The sequence below is a fragment of the Mus caroli genome, unplaced genomic scaffold (genome assembly GCF_978045245.1).
Source record: "Mus caroli unplaced genomic scaffold, Mus_caroli_1 scaffold_5, whole genome shotgun sequence".
NCBI classification, from domain to species: domain Eukaryota; kingdom Metazoa; phylum Chordata; class Mammalia; order Rodentia; family Muridae; genus Mus; species Mus caroli.
The window spans coordinates 130,798,970-130,817,407 of record NW_028227260.1 but is presented as its reverse complement, the minus strand read 5'-3'; the positions used below and the strand labels follow the sequence as shown (position 1 = coordinate 130,817,407).

General features: G+C 40.3%; 1 pseudogene; it reads right to left on the bottom strand.

The window, feature by feature from the left end:
• Positions 1–17,045: 17,045 nt before the first annotated feature.
• On the bottom strand, positions 17,046–17,216 carry LOC110287487 (small ribosomal subunit protein uS14 pseudogene; annotated as a pseudogene).
• Positions 17,217–18,438: the final 1,222 nt, after the last annotated feature.

Sequence of the window (18,438 nt, the reverse complement as noted above, 5' to 3'; positions counted from 1 at the left end):
CCTAAAACCCCTCTTCTCTTCCCCCTCCCCCTGCTCACCAACCTTCCCACCTCTGCTTCCCTGTCCTGGCATTCCCCTACACTCGGCATAGAGCCTTCACAGGACCAAGAGCAGCTCCTCCCATTGATGACCAACTAGGCCATCCTCTGCTACATATGTAGCTAGAGTCATGAGTCCCAACACTCTTTGGTTGGTGGTTTAGTCCAAGGGAGCACTGGGGGTACTGGCTAGTTCATATTTTTGTTCCTCCTGTGGGGCTGCAAACCCCTTCAGCTCCTTGGATCCTTTCTCTAGCTCCTTCATTGGGGACCCTGTGCTCAATCCAATGGATGACTCTGAGCATCCACTTCTGTATTTGTCAGGCACTGGCAGAGCCTCTCAGGAGAGAGCTATATCAGGCTCCTGTCAGCAAGCACTTGTTGGCATCTGCAATAGTGTCTGGGTTTGGTGGTTGTTTATGGGATGGATCCCTAGGTGGGGCAGTCTCTGGATGGTCATTCCTTCAGTCTCAGCTCCAAACTTGGTCTCTGTAACTCCTTCCATGGGTATTATGCTGACATGGGTTCCTTCTGTTTCTACTTTCTTCCACCATGAAGGGATGTTTAACTTTGTCAAAGTCTTTGTCTATGTCTATTGAGATGACCCCGTGGTTTCTGTGTTTAATTCTATTTATGATTTCTGTTACATTGATTGGTTTGTGTATATTAAACAACCTTCCATATCTGAGATGAAGAAAACAGTCATGGTGCATGAGATTCATGAGCTCTTGAACTCAGTTTGCAAGTATTTTATTGAGAATTGTTTTTTCTGTTAGGTTCATCAGAGAAATTAATCTATAGGGTTATTTCTTGTGTCCTTACCTGGTTTTGGAATAAATTTGTTGGTATTTCCTCTCTTTCTACTTTGAGGAATAGTAAGAGGAATTTTGGTGTTAGCTCTTCCTTGAAGGTTTTGTAGAATCAAGGGAGTCTGTCTAATCTTGATCTTTTTTTGTGTGGAGAACAGACATTTACTATTGTTTCAATCTCATTGTTTATTTGATATCTGTTTAAGTTACCGTAATTTCATTTTAATTTTATTCTGATTTTTAAAATAGAAGATTTCAAAATATTTTCTAGTCATCCGCTTGATTTCATTGGAATCTCTTATAACAAAATCCTCTTTTTCATCTCTATATTTATTAATTTGGGTCTTCTCTCTTTTGCTTAGTCTGTCTAGGTGTTTTTCAATCTTGTTTAAAATAACTAGCTCTGTCTTGATTGATTCTATGCATTGTTCTATCAATCTCTAATTCACAAAGTTATGCTCAAATTTTTATTATTTTTCACTGTATACTGTTTGGGGGGTTAATTTTTTATTATTCTAAGTTTTTGAAGTGTATCATTAGGTTATGTATTTGAGATAGCTCAGGTTTTTAAATGTAAACTGTTATATCTATAAGCTTTCCTCTTAAAATTGGTTTAGTTCTATTCAAAAGAATCTGATAAGTTGTAGTCTCATTTTCATTTGAGTCTAGGAAATTTCCAAACACCCTTACTATTTTTTTCAGTGACCAATCTGTCACTTAAAACTGTAGTGCCCTGATACAGATCTCTCTTGTGAGACTATGCCAGTGCCTGGCAAATACAGAAGTGGATGCTCACAGTTATCTATTGGACGGAACACAGGGCCCCCTGGAACACGGGTCCCCCAATGAAGGAGCTAGAGAAAGTACCCAAGGAGCTGAAGGGGTCTGCAACCCTATAAGAGGAACAACAATATGAACTAACCAGTACCCACCCAGAGCTGTGTCTCTAGGTGCATATGTAGCAGAAGATGGCCTAGTTGGCCATCATTGGGAGGAGAGGTCCTTGGTCTTGAGAAGATTATATGCCCCAGTACAAGGGAATGCCAGGGCCAGGAAGCAGGAGTGGGTGGGTTAGGGAGCAGGGTGGGGGGAGGGTATGGGGGCTTTGGGGATAGCATTTGAAATGTAAATGAAGAAAATATCTAATAAAAATAGACTGTAGTGGTCATTCTCTACATATTTTGTGTAGTTTCTATGCCCCACCCCGCCCCAGTTTGAATGTCTTTATCCCAATTCAATGCTTATGTTGAAAGTTAATTCCGAAGCAAAGGTGTTTGGAGGAAGAGCTAAATAGAAGACGATAATGTTTTGAATGTTCAACCACCTTATTATTTTTGTTGCAATACTATGCCTTACCTACATCATTTCAAATGCATGGGGAAATATCTGCTTGGTATATTCTGAAAGAATTGCTCCTTCAAAGGGTCTGTAGAACTATACTTGTGATATAAATTGTCAAATATGCTTGGAAACTCACAGCTCACTATCAAAGTCTGATCTTGTTCATTTCCCAATACCCTTGTCACTGAAGCATATTGTTAAACATTTTCTTCTCTGAAAATCTGTTAGAAAGGTTCTTTATTAGTGCAGTTTTTATCTACATCTTTCTCATTACAGAGTGAAATCAAACACCTTTTGCCATGTTTAAGTGCATGTCCATTTTCATCAAATGGTGATTTTTAAAAGGGAAGTCAGAGGACACCCTGTAGGAATTAGTTTTTTCCTTCTACCATGTGGGTTCAGGGCCTAGAATTCATGTCATGCTTGGCAACCAACACCTTTAACTCCGAGTCATATCACTGCTCTCAATTTTTTTAAAGTGAGGAAGTATAGGAAACCTTTCTCTAATGCATGATTTGTGGGTTGGGACTCCAAGTAGGAATGAATACATGAGTCCATGTCTCCCTCAACCCTCTCCCCCTCTCCCTCTCCCTCCCTCCCTTCACCCTCTGTGTGTGTGAGAGAGAAGAGAGAAGAGAGAAGAGAGAGAGAGAGAGAGAGAACATTACTATCCATTTTATAGAAATTAAATTAATTAAATAGAAAAGATTATAAAGGAATACTATGAGCAATAAATTGTTTGACAATAAATAACTTAGATGAGACATTCCAATTTCTAGAATGACATTAACTACCAAAACTGACTCAAGGAAAAGAATAAGTAACCTGAACAGATCTAAAGAAGAAATGTGTTTGACTTATTTAAAAGCAAAAACGAAAACTACTCACAAAGGAAAAAAATGTTGAGCCAGGTGCCTTCAATTATTAACTATTAATTCTACCAAATACTTAAAGATAAATTACTAATATTTCTTCACAAACTATTCAAAAATAGAGTAGGAAGGAAATATCATGATATAGTCTATATTATTTGATTGCTTTTGTACTGAAACCAGACAAAATATCCCAAGGATAAAACATTATATGCTAACATATCTTATGAGTTTGGGTGCATAGGTTTAATCTGCAGATTCAATACAAACTTTATCCTGGTCACCTAATTTTTCTTTGTTTAGCTGATTTTAAAACTTACATGGTGTTGCTTGGGACCCAGAATAACAAAAATAAGTCTAATTTTTGTTTGTTTGTTTAGTTGTGTTTGTTTGTTTTTTTACAGACAGGGTTTCTCTGTGTAGCCCTGGCTGTCCTTGAACTCTCTTTATAGACAAGGCTATCCTCAAACTCAGAAATACACCTATCTCTTTCTCCCAAGTGCTAAGATTAAAAGACATGTGCCAGCATTCCAGGCTTACTTTTGTGTTTTAAATATGTTTTGAATACAGGACATGGTAGTTCTCCATATATGTTTTTAGAATTAGGTAATCAAATTCCAGTATGGAATAACAAATCAAAAGCCTAATTCTATCCATGGGATATATCTTTTGGAGTTTTTGGCACGTGAAGTCTCATGGATCCACATATATTACAGGCTATTGCCATTGCTCTTGCTTACCTCCTGTCTTAGTTAGGGTTTTACTGCTGTGAACAGACACCATGACCAAGGCAAGTCTTTTAAAAAAACAACATTTAATTGGGGCTGGCTTACAGGTTCAGAGGTTCAGTCCATTATCATCTAGGTGGGAGCATGGCAGTATCCAGACAGGCATGGCACAGGAGGAGCTGAGAGTTCTATGTCTTCATCCAAAGGCTGCTAGTGGAAGACTGACTTCCAGGCAACTAGGGTGAGGATCTTATACCCACACTCACAGTGACACACCCATTCCAACCGGGTCACACCTATTCCAACAAGGCCACACCTTCAGATGGTGCCACTCCCTGATCCAAGGATATACAAACCATCACATTCCACTCCCTGGTCCCCATAGACTTGTTCAAAAACATGAGTCTATGGGGACCATACTTAAACATAGCATAATGCAAAATGCATTTAGTCCAACTTTCAAAGTCCTCATAGTCTATAGCGGTCGCAACAATGTTTAAAGTCCAAAGTTCAAGGTCTCTTCTGAGATTCATTCAACTTAATTAACTGTAATCCCCAAAGCAAGGCAGGAAACCAGCTGGGCAAACTCCAAACTGCATCTCCATGGCTGATGTCAAAGTGGTCTTCAGATCTCCACTCCTTGTTCATGTGTTTTTGACTGCAACAAACTGCTTTCTCCTGGGCTGGTTCCACTTCCTGTTAGCAGCTTTCCTCAGCATGTATCCCATGGCTCTGGCATCTTTAACATCTTTGAGTCTCCAAGGAAATTTCAATGTTACAGCTTCTTGTTTCAGTGTCTGGGATTCCACTTGATCTTTTGGACTCCTCCTAAGGGCTGGCATCACTTTTCCATCTCTGTGCTCTGTAGCACTCTATGCTCAGGTTGATCCACTCCACTATGGCTGCTGTTCTTGGTGATCATCCCATGGTACTGACATCTCCAATACACTGGGGTGTTCCACTCCAACTAGGCTTCACCAATAGTCTCTCATAGGCTCTCTTCAGGGTGCCAAGCCTCAAATTCTTTGCATGACCCCTTCAGTCCTGGGCCATCAACTACAGCTGAGGCTTCAACTTCTCCAATGGCCTTCTCTGGCCTCTCACAGTGCTAAGCCTCAGCTTCTCTCCATGATCCCTTCATTCCTTCACGAGCAGTACCACCTGAGTGACTCTTACACATTACCAAGTCCAGCCGCAGCATGAAGTACAACCTTGAGTATCTCTGGAACACAGCTTCTTTGTGCTCCCAGAAAACAATTTCCAGAAGATTTCACCTCAGTAATGCTGGTCTCTTCTTAATCACTGCTAATTCCTTAGCTCCAGCTAACCAGCATCAATTTTCCCAGTAGTTCCTTCCATTCTTAACTCTAGAGCCAGAGCCACATGGCTGAAGCTGCGGAGTTCTGCTGCATACGGGAACTAGAACATGATCCCCTTGTCCTATTACATTATCACTAGCTTTATATTTTCTAAATCCTTCACTGCCTAAGCTTGGCTATCCTGGTTCTTGCTCTGTAGATTGACCTTGAATGCAGAGATCAGCATGCCTGTCTCCTGAGATTAAAGGTGTGTACCACCATGCCTGGATTTAATTTAGCTAGGTAGGATCTTGCCCCAAGGTCCCACTCCCTTAATCTGTTATCTCCTAGAACACAGGAATTTGTTCCATTTCACTTCCTGGTACCCCTTTAATACTCAAACCATATATTTTATATTTTTCCTTTCTAAGCTTGCTATGCTTGTTCAAACTTCTCTTCATAAGACTTAACCAGAGAACAAAGTCTCTGCTGGGCTTTTTTGAAACTTCCTTTGTCAATGCAATTAATCCAAGTCTCTTCACCTTAGCCTCAGGCAAACTTTTCAGACAAGGGCAAAAAGTAGCCACATTCTTCACCAAAGTACCACAAAACCAGTCTTTATGCCACATTCTGAAATTCTTCTCCTTTGAAATCTCTTGGGCCAGGTCAACACAGTTCAAATTACTCCCAGCAACTAAGTCTTCCATATTCCTACTAGGATGAGCCATTAAGCCCCATTTAAAGCATTCCATTGCTTTCCAAATCCAAAGTCCCAAAATCCACATTCTGTCAAATAAAAGCATGGTCAGGCCTATCACAGCAATACCCCACTCCCAGTACCAACTTCTGTCTTAGTTAGGGTTTTACTGCTGTGAACAGACACCATGACCAAGGCAAGTCTTTTTAAAAAACAACATTTAATTGGGGCTGGCTTACAGGTTCAGAGGTTCAGTCCATTATCATCTAGGTGGGAGCATGGCAGTATCCAGACAGGCATGGCACAGGAGGAGCTGAGAGTTCTATGTCTTCATCCAAAGGCTGCTAGTGGAAGACTGACTTCCAGGCAACTAGGGTGAGGATCTTATACCCACACTCACAGTGACACACCCATTCCAACCGGGTCACACCTATTCCAACAAGGCCACACCTTCAGATGGTGCCACTCCCTGATCCAAGGATATACAAACCATCACACCTCCCAAAATTTGACAGTATTACTCTATTGCTAGGATCCCACATACTTGAGTCATAGAACAGGATGAAAACAAGCTAGTACTAACTTGGAAATTTCAACCCTACTAGAAGATGCTATGCAAGTTACCGAGGAGAAAAAAAAAAAAAAAACCATAGTGAAGTCTGCAAAATAGCTCAGTTCTGTGGTATACCCCCACAACATACCCCCAGAGCTGTGTCTCTAGTTGCATATGTAGCAGAAGATGGCCTAGTCAGCCATCAATGGGAGAAGAGGCCCTTGCTGTGGTGAAGATCATATGGCCCAGTACAGGGGAACACCAGGGCCAGGCAGCAGGAGTGGGTGGGTTAGGGAGCAGGGCGGGGAGAGAGTATAGGGGACTTTGGGGATAACATTTGAAATGTAAATGAAGAAAATATCTAATAAAAAAGAAAAAAAGAAATATATATGGTATGCACCCATCCCCAAGAGTAAGGAATATTTGAAAGAGGGAGGAAAAGGAGTGTAAGAGCCAGAGGAGGTGGATAACTACAAGAAACAGACAGTAGTTTTGACAACATTCCTAAAACATATGCAAGTCTAAGTCAGTCCAAAGACCAACATGGAGAGGGAAACTGTACATACAATCCCACACTAACTGTGGAGAGATTGTCAACTGTTAACTGTTGGAAGAGAGAGAGACAGTTTTCTTTAAGAGTGTCACTCTAGATCAGTCAACCATAAAAGCCAGTGGAAAATCCAAGAGTGGTTGAACATCATAAATTGGTCTTGACAAGAGCCACCATGGGGTAGAGAAGCAAGGAGAGCGCCCTGGGCTCTGGGCCAAGAAAGCATGGCCCAGAGGGTTGACTAAATGGAGGTAAGAGCAACCAAGATGGAACACAGAACTTAGTAAGTCATAACTCAGAGTTACTGGTGGGGGGTGGATTCTAACAGCATGGAGTATAGGCAGTGGTCCAGCTATTGTGCTGCTTGGGGCATATTAAAATATAAAGGTTGTGTGTGTTTCATCCAGGAACATAAACCACTGAGGCAGGTAGCAACTCCGTGCAGGGATTTATTAAAGAATTATCGTTACAAGGAGTGACCAAGACCAGTGGGGACACCAGGAGAAGTTCCCTGTCTTTCCTCTCTCAAAGAAGTGAAGAACAGCCAAAATGCAAGGACAAGAAGTGTTGCAAAGCTAGCTATGCACGCCTGCCATCACTGTCCGTTGGGTCGTATTTATACACCTTCCAAACATTAAAATGTTCTCCCATGGAAAAAAAAATTGGTCTTGAATGGATTAAAGAAGGCCATGAAGTTGGGTGGATAGGGAAGGTTAGTGGATCTCAGAAAAGTTGGGATAGGGGTGAATGTGATCAAAACACATCACACGGGCTGGTGAGATGGCTCAGTGGGTAAGAGCACCCGACTGCTCTTCCAGAGGTCCAGAGTTCAAATCCCAGCAACCACATGGTGGCTCACAACCATCCGTAACGAGATCTGGCGCCCTCTTCTGGAGTGTCTGAGGACAGCTACAGTGTACTTACATATAATAAATTAAAAAAAAAAAAGACTTAAGATTTAAAAAAAAAACACATCACACAAAACTATTAAAGAACTAGTGAAATAAATTTTAAAAAATGATATGTCAACTTGAAAATACAAATATCAAAGTTTAATATTTCTAGATTCTAAAACTTAGTAAAATCTGTAATAGTCAAGATAATATCTCATACATTTTACATTGCTTAGGATTATTTATAGTACATTGCTGTGATGGCAAATAATATTTGTTAAACTATAGCAAACAGATTTTTACTTCTGATGTCTTATATAAAATATTAGTAAATTTTAAACAAATTAATCATTTTTTTAAAATCTCTTAAACATTCTCATTTTAAATATATATTATATTTATATCATATATTATATTTAATATTTTAATACTATAACATTTTAATGTTTAATTTTTCATATTTAATATTTTATGTTCTTAGCCTTTTCTTGTTCTGTGTAGTCAGGGTGATATTAGAGACAATATGCATAATGTATCTTCCTTTCTTTTTTTGGTCTTAATAATATGTTACTTAAAACTAGTCATTATCATTCTCATGAGTTTAGTCATATGAGAGCATAAAAATGCAAAAGCAGAAAGATTGTTTGGAAGATAGACAAGGTCAAACTATTTAGAAAACAGACCTTTTGGGCCTGAGAAAACGGCTTATGGATTTTTAAGATGCTCAACACTCGAGAATGAGAACTTGAGTTCAGATGCATGGTGCCCCACATAAAGGCTGGGCACAGCAGCACACATTTTTAATCTCTGCACAGGGTGGCAGGGCTGAGATCCATACATACCTGGAGTTCCGTGACTAGGCAATTTAGGCTAATTGACTAACTGTAGGCTCAGTGAGAGAGCCTGCATCAAAGCATAAGATTTAAAAAGGCACCAAACATCAACCTCTGGCATGCACACAGGAATGGCTTGAATTTTGACAATGCACAGTAGAAAGCCAACAAAAAGAAGTAGGTTATTATCAGAATAGGATTTCAGAGAGATGGCTCAGTGGGTAAGAGCACTGGCTGCTCTTCCAGAGGTCCTGAGTTCAATTTCCAGAAACCACATGGTGGCTCAAAACCACCTGTAATGGGATCCTGAGATGCCCTCCTTTGGTGTGCATGAAGACAGCTACAGTGTACTCATATACATAAAATAAATAGATAACTAAATAAACAAAATAGGCTTTCTTCATGAAAGCTTAAAAGGAAAGATTGGAGACATCTAAACCATTTAGGGGGCTAATTATAATGTTTAAGAACAATGTTACAGAAGTGTTTTCTGAACACACACACATATAGTATGGCACACATACAAGGAGAAGAGTTGAGAAATAGTGAGGAAATGATTTGCAAAACTTAGGAGTTCTTTATTATGGTGACTGAGGACGAAGGGAGCCTTGGAGGTGATATCCTAAGTTCTATTTTCAATACATGGAAGGGAACATAAAAATGGAGTGGTGAAGACTGTGAACAGTAAAAGGAAAAATCTAAATATAAAAGTAGAATGAGTATCTCTTTTGTAAAATACTTGGAACCAGAAGTACTTGAGACATCTGAGTATTTTTGGACTTTGGAATATTTATACAGGCACAATGAGACACCTGGGAGGCACAATCCAACTCCAGACAGGAAATTAATTTGTTTCATGTACATCTTCTACACAGAGCCTGAAGGGGAATTTATACATTTTTAGTGTACCTGCATTTTGACCACAACTCTAGCATAGAGCCAGGTATGGTGACATTGAAAAAGGTCTGGCTTGTGAGTGTTTCAGAATTTCAATGTGTTCAACTTGTAGCAAGTTTGAGGCATGCTTGGGTTCCACAAACACACATGGTTCTCAAAGCTGTCTTCTTTATTTTATTCATGTCATCCACGTTGGAATAAACTGTAGCACTTAATCCATACAAACGCCATGATTGCTGTGAACATTACAGGGCCGTGTAGAAGATAATCAGATGTTTAGGTTCAGAATCAGATGTTCAGACTCTTCATAACTGAGGTCATATATAATCTAAAATTCCTTAAGCCATGGCAATCTCCCTAAGTTAGCTCCACTGAAAGGCAGCAACCCAACCTTATTCACATTGATATCATTACAGTCACAAGCAAGTGTGTCTTTGTACAAAATTCAGGAAATGTATCTGTTTTTATTGTTGTAAGTACTTTGAAAAATATAGAAAATAGAACTAAAAAGGAAAAAAAAACAAAAATAGGTATTTTTAATTTAATCTTCTGCTGACACCTAGTGCCAGAATTCTGTATATTCTGCTAACTGCCCCACACAAGGTGGGCAACTATAAGGCTTTAAATTTGTCATTAATATGAAATTAAAACAATGATATATTTTTATTGAATAATTCTATCTGGAGCTGGCTACATGGCTGAGCGGGACAAAGGCACTTGGCTGGCAAGCCTAATGACTTGAGGTCCATCCTCCATGTAAAACTTAATAGGTTGGTGAATATCTGTACTTTTAGAATTCTTAAACCCGGATGGCAGATGCAGACAGAATCCATCAAAAGCAAATTAGCCAGCTAGCCTGGAGTACACAGCACAGTACCAACAGCAAGAGAGGCCTTATGTCAAGACCAAGATGTATGGAGACCTAATTTCTCCCTCCCTCCCTCCCTCCCTCCCTCCCTCCCTCCCTCCCTCCCTCCCTCCCTCCCTCCCGCCCTTCCTCCCTCCTTTCCCCCTCCTTCCCCCCCCTCTCTTTTTTTCTTTCTTTCGTTTTTTGGTTTTATTTATTTATTTATTTAGAGACAGGGTTTCTCTGTGTAGCCCTGGCTGTCCTGGAACTCACTCTGTAGACCAGGATGGCCTCAAACTCAGAAATCTGCCTGTCTTTCTCTGCTTCTCATGTGATGGGATTAAAGGTGCACCACTACTGCCCGGTGAGTCCTAATTTCTTGATGTTGTCCTCCACACAAGCGCTATGTTATGCCTGCAACCACACAACACACATATAACACACATACACACACACACACACACACACACACACATACACACACACACACACACACCATTTTAAAGCAACAACCTGGCCGGGTGTGGTGGCGCATGCCTTTAATCTCAGCACTCGGTAGGCAGAGGCAGGTGAATTTCTGAGTTCGAGGCCAGCCTGGTCTACAGAGTGAGTTCCAGGACAGCCAGGGCTACACAGAGAAACCCTGTCTCGAAAAACCAAAAAAAAAAAAAAAAAAAAAAAAAAAAAAGCAACAACCTACTATTATACTACCATATCTTTATATCAGTTTTCTAACATTATCGCTCATCTTAAATATCAACCAATAAAAGCAATTAGATAGCCATCTTTTTGAATGTTCAAGAATTCAAACTTCAGGCCGGGTGTGGTGGCGCATGCCTTTAATCCCAGCACTCGGGAGGCAGAGGCAGGCGGATTTCTGAGTTCGAGGCCAGCCTGGTCTACAAAGTGAGTTGCAGGACAGCCAAGGCTACACAGAGAAACCCTGCCTTGAAAAACCAAAAAAAAAAAAAAAAAAAGAATTCAAACTTCAGAATTGCTTCTATTCTTAGTTTGGTTACCTGCTATGGACATTCCTCTGAATTCATAGAGTCCTAAGTCACGATTACATTCTGCAAGTTTTGAGGCAGTTAAAGGTTAAAATCTCCTTGGAAGTCCGGTTGGCCGGGACTGGAGTCCACACCACTTCTATAACCATACTTTTCAACCTTTGAAGAACCTGCAAACTCATAGTAAGTGTTCATACTAAACAAAAGCAGTTTAGCCTTCCATGTAATTATCATAAATCTAGCCTAACAAGGAAGAAGGATTATGTAGAAGGGGGTGGGGCAGACAACTTCTAAAGAATGAGGCTTGATCGGTATATACATTATGGAAATAGGGTTTGAAGGATGTAGTAATTAAATCATGTCGTCAGTAGAAACATTCAAGAGGATTATATTTGTAATTGGTCATGTTATAGTCATAGAGGCAAAAAGAGAAATTAAGAGACACTAAGGTACTAGCTCTCCACCTTCCCAACGCTGTGACTCTTTACTACAGTTCCTCATGTTGTGGTGACCCCCCCAACCATAACATTATTTTCATTGCTACTTCATGACTGTAATTTTACTACTGTTATCACTCGTATTGTAAATATTTTTGGAGATAGAGGTTTGCCCATGGGGTTGCATGGCAACCCATGGGTTGAGAACCAGTACTCTGAGGTTCACAAAATGAGTGTACCAGTTCTTGGCTCAACCTTAACTGCTGGTGTTGTTTCCTCATCTCTAACCTCAAGATAATGATAATATCAATTGCCTTGTGATGTTGTGGAAAGGATCAAAATGTTCCACAAAACTTTACATGGCTAGTGCCCAATAGACCTAACTGCCATTTGTAATAATAATATTGAAAATAATGAAGCATGTCCCTCCTTCCACCCATGTAGGCAAATGCTGTCTCAGTAGTAAGAGGAGGATTTTTTTGTTCCTGTTTTTGTTTTTGATTTTTGGGGGGATTTTGGTTTTTATTTTGTTTTGATTTTATTGTTGTTGTTGTTGTTGTTGTTAGAAAGGTCCTAGAGAAATTTGGAAGGTAAACATGACCATTACCAGCATCTTAACACAAGGTACCACAGACCCAAGGTCAAGTATCCTATGGCAGGGTCATGGTGGCAAGTTCCCTGAAGAGCATATGAAATCCTTCAAATAACTAACCTTGCTCAAGGTCATAGCAAGAGAATAAGTAAATACAAATTATTTGTTATTGTTTCACTTGAACTTAGGTCCTGTTCTCCACTGAAACAGAACTGGCTGCAGTGGAATGAGGTGGTGACAGAATACAGTATAGGCTCTGGGGTCAAAGTGAACTGAATTGCAATGCAGGCTCCACCCAGGACAAATTGTTCGACTCTATACATGCACCATGCTCTGAGCACTCACTCCTTGGTTCATAAAGTTGGGAGTTCTGGGAGGATATACTTCTTAAGGACATTAGAAGAATTAAATACAATGTGTGTCAATCACTTTACAAATGCCTAGTATCTGATCTGTTATCATTAGATGATTTTAATTAATATCACTAAATCATGCTACTTGCTACCACATCTAATCTGGCCTTTATATTTGAAGTATCCTGCAGTGTCAAATGAGTTGTAATAATCATTTTCTTAGTATGCTTGTGTTGTATATGTTTGCAGCTCATACCCCCATGTGTGTGTGTGTGTGTGTGTGTGTGTGAAGGCCACAGGAAGAGACTTGGTGTCCTGTTCTATTGCTGTTTGCCTTATTGCCCAGAAACAGCTTCTCTCACTGAACATGGAACAGGCTTGTGGCCAGCAAGTCTGGGTATCTTTCTGTCCCTCCCCCAAGCAGTACTAATGTATGGATGCAGATGCCCACAAAGCTGCACCCTGCCTTTCATATGGCTTGGGGATTTGACTTCAGGTTCTCCTACTTGCACAGCCAGTGCTGTTAACAATTGGGTAAACTCCCCGAGCCCTGAATTATGTAAGTGTTGGATGTCTTTAGTTTTAGAATGCTCAAACTTGCCCATTATCACCATGTGTTAAGAACCTACCAAATGCCAGGTATTTGGTGGTGGTGGTGGGGGGAGTGCCATTTGACCTTTATACTTATAGAAATGGAAGCTCAGAAAAGGTAAGTAATCTCTTCTCAAGCAACACCATGAATTGTTGATCCTGGACCAGTGCTGTAGCCCACCAACCTATTGCTTAATGTAATATATTCCTTGACCTTTGAAAAGATGTCATTTATGACTTCCTACAGTAACCAGGGGAAAGGTCAAAACCTTATTACACAAGGTATTTTTCTTTTTGTCTGTCTCTACTTCCGATTAACCTTTCTCGTCTTCCTTACTTGTGGTCCAAAGAACTCTCTGGCCAGATCCCCATCATAGGACTTGACCTGCCAGGCTGCTCTGTTACATGTTGAATGTATTCTGTCTTCCTAACAATGCTAACAAAATGCTCAGCCCAGCGTAGGGATTCAGAGGATACATGTGTGGTGAATTAACCAATTAATGAATATTGGCTACGGAGGGTCCAGATTTAAAAGTTCCACCTTAAACTAGACCAAAAAAAAAAAAAAAAGTTCAAGTTGTATTTAGGTACATTTGTGTTTAATGATACCCTGAGTTTTGAGGAATTAATTTTCCAACTTGGCAAACAATGTCCGTGTTGATATGTGAATATTTGTCTGACCAGGCTGGGATTGTGGATATGTGATAATCAGCCTCTTTCATGAAATGCCAGAGGTTGGGTGAAGAATTTCCGGAAGGCAGGGTTGAATGGGATTAAATAGCAATTGTGGTTGTAGGAAAGAAGTCCTACCAGGTTCATCAGTAGGAACTATTTTTTAGTGCTTTGTACAAACATGATTTATTTATTTATATATTTATTATTTATTTATAATTCCATTCCTTGTTAAATAGTATGTGTGTGTGTGTGTTTTCATGCGTGTGGATGGTGCATCATCATTAAAATTAATTACCATAGAAACAATTTGCAAGCTAATGGTAAACTATTAATGATGATTTTTTTGTTAATAATGGGACAACACATTTATTTCATCTATTGCAAAGACTATTAATCTTTATAATAAGAAAAAGATAAGAAAATATAGACCAATGAATAAGGCCAGTAAGCAGGATTCCAAGGGGAAGATTTGGGGATTTGAGAAGCTAGTTGGAGCTACAAGGACCTTTGGCCAATCTAAATGGTGTGTTGGGGGTGGGGCTCTTGAAGCCCTGAGGTGAATGAGGCTGGAGGTGAATCAGGAAGACACTGCTGACTCATTCATCCTAGGATCTCAGCAAATTGAGACCAGGAAGAAGGTAGGCCTTGGGACAAAGCTTTTCCTCTGGACCTTGAAGTAAGTTAGTTCTCACTGTTAAAAGCTGTAAGGACATCAACTGACAGCGGTGTGGACCTGAAAGAACAGGAGAGTTAACAGATGTGAGCCGCTAGTGCCTCGAGCACACTGTTGAGGACTTTAAACATCTGCCAGGATGATTTTTAAAAACTGAAACTATTTAACCTGTGATTTACCTATTTGACAAACAATGTGTAAACTTTTTTCATACCATGATTTTTAAAAAGCTTGTGTTATGCAGGGCAGTGGTGGCGCACGCCTTTAATCCCAGCACTTGGGAGGCAAAGGCAGGCAGATTTCTGAGTTCAAGGCCAGCTTGGTCTACAGAGTGAGTTCCAGGACAGCCAGGGCTACACAGAGAAGCCCTGTCTCAAAAAAAAAAAATAAATAAATAAAATAAAATAAAAAATAAAAATAAAACATTTGTGCTATTGAGAATGAGTCGTGTACAGAATTAAAACAAAAAAATCTAATCTCAAAGCATAGATTTTGATGTCTCCAATGGAGATGAAGTGTATGATTAAAGCAGTTTACCTCCTTTGACCAGTTACTGTTGCAAGACAGTACACTATTCTGCCCCTTGATTCAACATACAATTGTGGAAGAACAACTTGGCAATATTTTCACAAAGAATTTTACGTGCACATACCCTTTGTTTCTGCTCTTGAACAACTAGAAAATCGCCCAGAAGATTAACTAGCAATGACATTTGCATGAGCCATTCAATGCAAGGGACTGGAAACAAAGAATGTCCTTCAGTGGGAAGGTGGTCTACTTGATACAGCAGCAGAGTAAATAAGAATCTTAAAGGAAAAAAGAAACTTACATGCTCTGAAAAGGGGAAACATCAAGGTGTTTTAAGTGCAAAATATTAAGGCGCAGAATAGTATAAATATTAATTTAATTAAAAATACATATCTAAGAAGTGGATTCACAGACATACTAGGATATAAAAATTGTTTTGGCCGGGCGTGGTGGAACACGCCTATAATCCCAGCACTCGGGAGGCAGAGGCAGGCGGATTTTTGAGTTTGAGGCCAGCCTGGTCTACAAAGTGAGTTCCAGGACAGCCAGGGCAATACAGAGAAACCCTGTCTGGAAAAACCAAAAAAAAAAAAAAAAAAAATTGTTTTGCCCTGAAACAAAACACAAGGAGCTTTTAGCTTTCTACACCAGAGAATTGCTTAATCACCACTTCATCAGAAAACAATCTCCCAACCATTTAGGGATTAGTCTGCCCAATTTAAATACACTCCAACCTTCTGCCTGCCTCCCGGGGCAGCCCTATACTTACTTCTGTGCCATTTGGACCCATTAGGCCTTTAATATTTTCTTCCCTAACATTTTTTCACTTTTTATTTTTATTAGCAGTTTTTAAAAAACAGTGTCTTGTATGTTCGAAGCTGGCTTCAAACTCATCTATGTAGCTCAATATGACCTTGAACTTCTGATTCCCCCACCCCCGTTTCCACTTCCCAAGTACTGGCATTACAGGCTTGGCTCACTATCCCTGGTTGTATGAGGTGCTGCTGATCCTGAGCTACATCCACAGCACCATTACATTGTCATACGAACATCAAATGTGTGTGTTGAAGCTTTGTAATGTTCAAGGGGATTGTGCATTGTCTGTCACCTCTAATACTTCACTTCATTCCCATGTCAGACTCTTATCTCCCTTTACAGGTGAGAAGCTCCAGGCTCAGAGCCACCGACTCTCTTAAGGTCGTACAACTAGATGGCTGCAAAGCCACAATTTGAATGTACCTTTCAGAGCACTGATTCTCAACTGCCACGCCAACCCCTTTTAAACTGTCTTTATACCCTCCCTGCCTATTGAGAGTATGCTGGTGAACAACTGGGGCCTCATCTGATAATGCATGAGAAATACTTTTCTAAGTATAGAGCTGTCCAGAGACGCAGGCAGAAGGCTGGAGCTTGTTTAAATTGGACAGACCAGTCCCTACTTGGTTGGGAGATTGTTTTTTGATGAAGTGGTGATTAACAATCTTGTTTAGTTCCTCCTTTCAAAACATGATAAACATTAGGCTCCACAAGGTGGCTCAAGGGGAAGGACATTTGCTGACAAGCCTGGCAATCAGTGTTGGATCTCAGGAATCCAAGATGGAAGAAGAAAACCGATTTTCCTAAGGTCCTTGGACCTCCATTCACACACACAGACTATGCATGCATAACTACACAATAATAATAATATAAAAATTAAAAGATTATGATTACTTCCTTACCTACAATAATTTCAAATTGTTTTTTAAAAGGTCTTCACATTTTTATTCTTTGTGTACAAAGACTAGCATGACTGGTTCCACTTGGTAGATAGTCAAATAATCCATTCAAGGTCGCTTAGTCCAACTTAATGAAGCCTAGGACCTTCTCGTACTGACAGAAGCACTGAAGGCACGTGTTCAGCTGGTATTTAGGGATCAGACTGTGACGGTTAGAGCAGACCCAGCAAGAGTGAGAACCCTGGCCGGACTTCCGTGTGTGACTTCAGTAGAGCTGCTGGTGACCCATCTTGCCTTCAGACGCCCAACGAGGAAAAAGGTTTAAATTGTTTTAAAAACTAAAATCATTTGGAAAATGAAAGTCTACTCACAATACTCTGACCCCATAATTAATGGCTTCGTGTCCAAGTCAAAGGCTGTATCGTCCTCATATATTTTACAAAATGAGAGCAACTATGTATTTGTTCACCACTGGTCTCTTTCAGCCCTCCATAGGCCAGCTTTTCAAACCAACATATGAAAATGTTCTCTTGGGCCTATGAATTACACAGTATTCTGTTTTAAAGCCTACCCAGCTCTTAATAATTACCTGAAATAAATTGGAATTGAAGTAGTTTCCAAGTCTAACTTTTGAATGAGTGGTGGAATTCATTAGCCTGACAAGATTTGAAAGCATCTTCAGACTGAGTCTAACATCCATCCATCCAGTAGGACTCTACTGTTTGGAAGAGGATGTTTCCATACACATAAAAGCAAAACACTTTCTCCTCAACACGGCCAAAGCAGAGACGTTAGAGTTGTCAACTGATGAGATGGCCTCAAAAAAGGCAGTGCTTTGAAAGTTTCGTGAATGAGCACAACCTCGCTTTGGTCACTCACTGCTAGCTGGATCAGAAGAGGAATTTCCATACTCAGTTATAAGCATGGCTGGCGAAGGGCTGTGGATTCCACCAGACAGTCTGGAGACAGCCAGACTGGAAGAAGAGCTCCAAATCTGGCAACAGCAAGTGTGGAAGGAACAGTGACCTATGGGGGAGACTCAGACCTCACAGGCCAAAGCTCTTCCAGCAGAGGGCAGTGCCTTTGGCTAGCGGGCAGGACCTGGGCTAGCTGGAGAGACACTTCACTGGAGAGACTGCACCAGCTTGAGACCAAGGAGAAAAGTGAACTAGACTGTCCTTTGACTACTGTAAGTGACACTGGGGACTACTGACCAGGGACAGTGGGATTTTACACTTCTGTGATTCGCCTACCTTCTAATGACTAACACTCTGGAATGGGTAGTAAATAGATCTCTTTCTCCAGCTTGGTCATTAGGGCTTGCAAATAAGGAAATGTGGAGTCACTTTAAGTAGGCTGGCCAGAGATTCTCTCAGGTTTCTGAGTGTGCTCGAATAAAGAGGGGGTGAAAAGCCCCAAATACTGTGGCCCCATGGATGTGACATGAAGTTCACAAATAGAAAGTTAGCAGCAACTATTTTCTCTAAAAATAGAAGTTAGAGTTATTATTT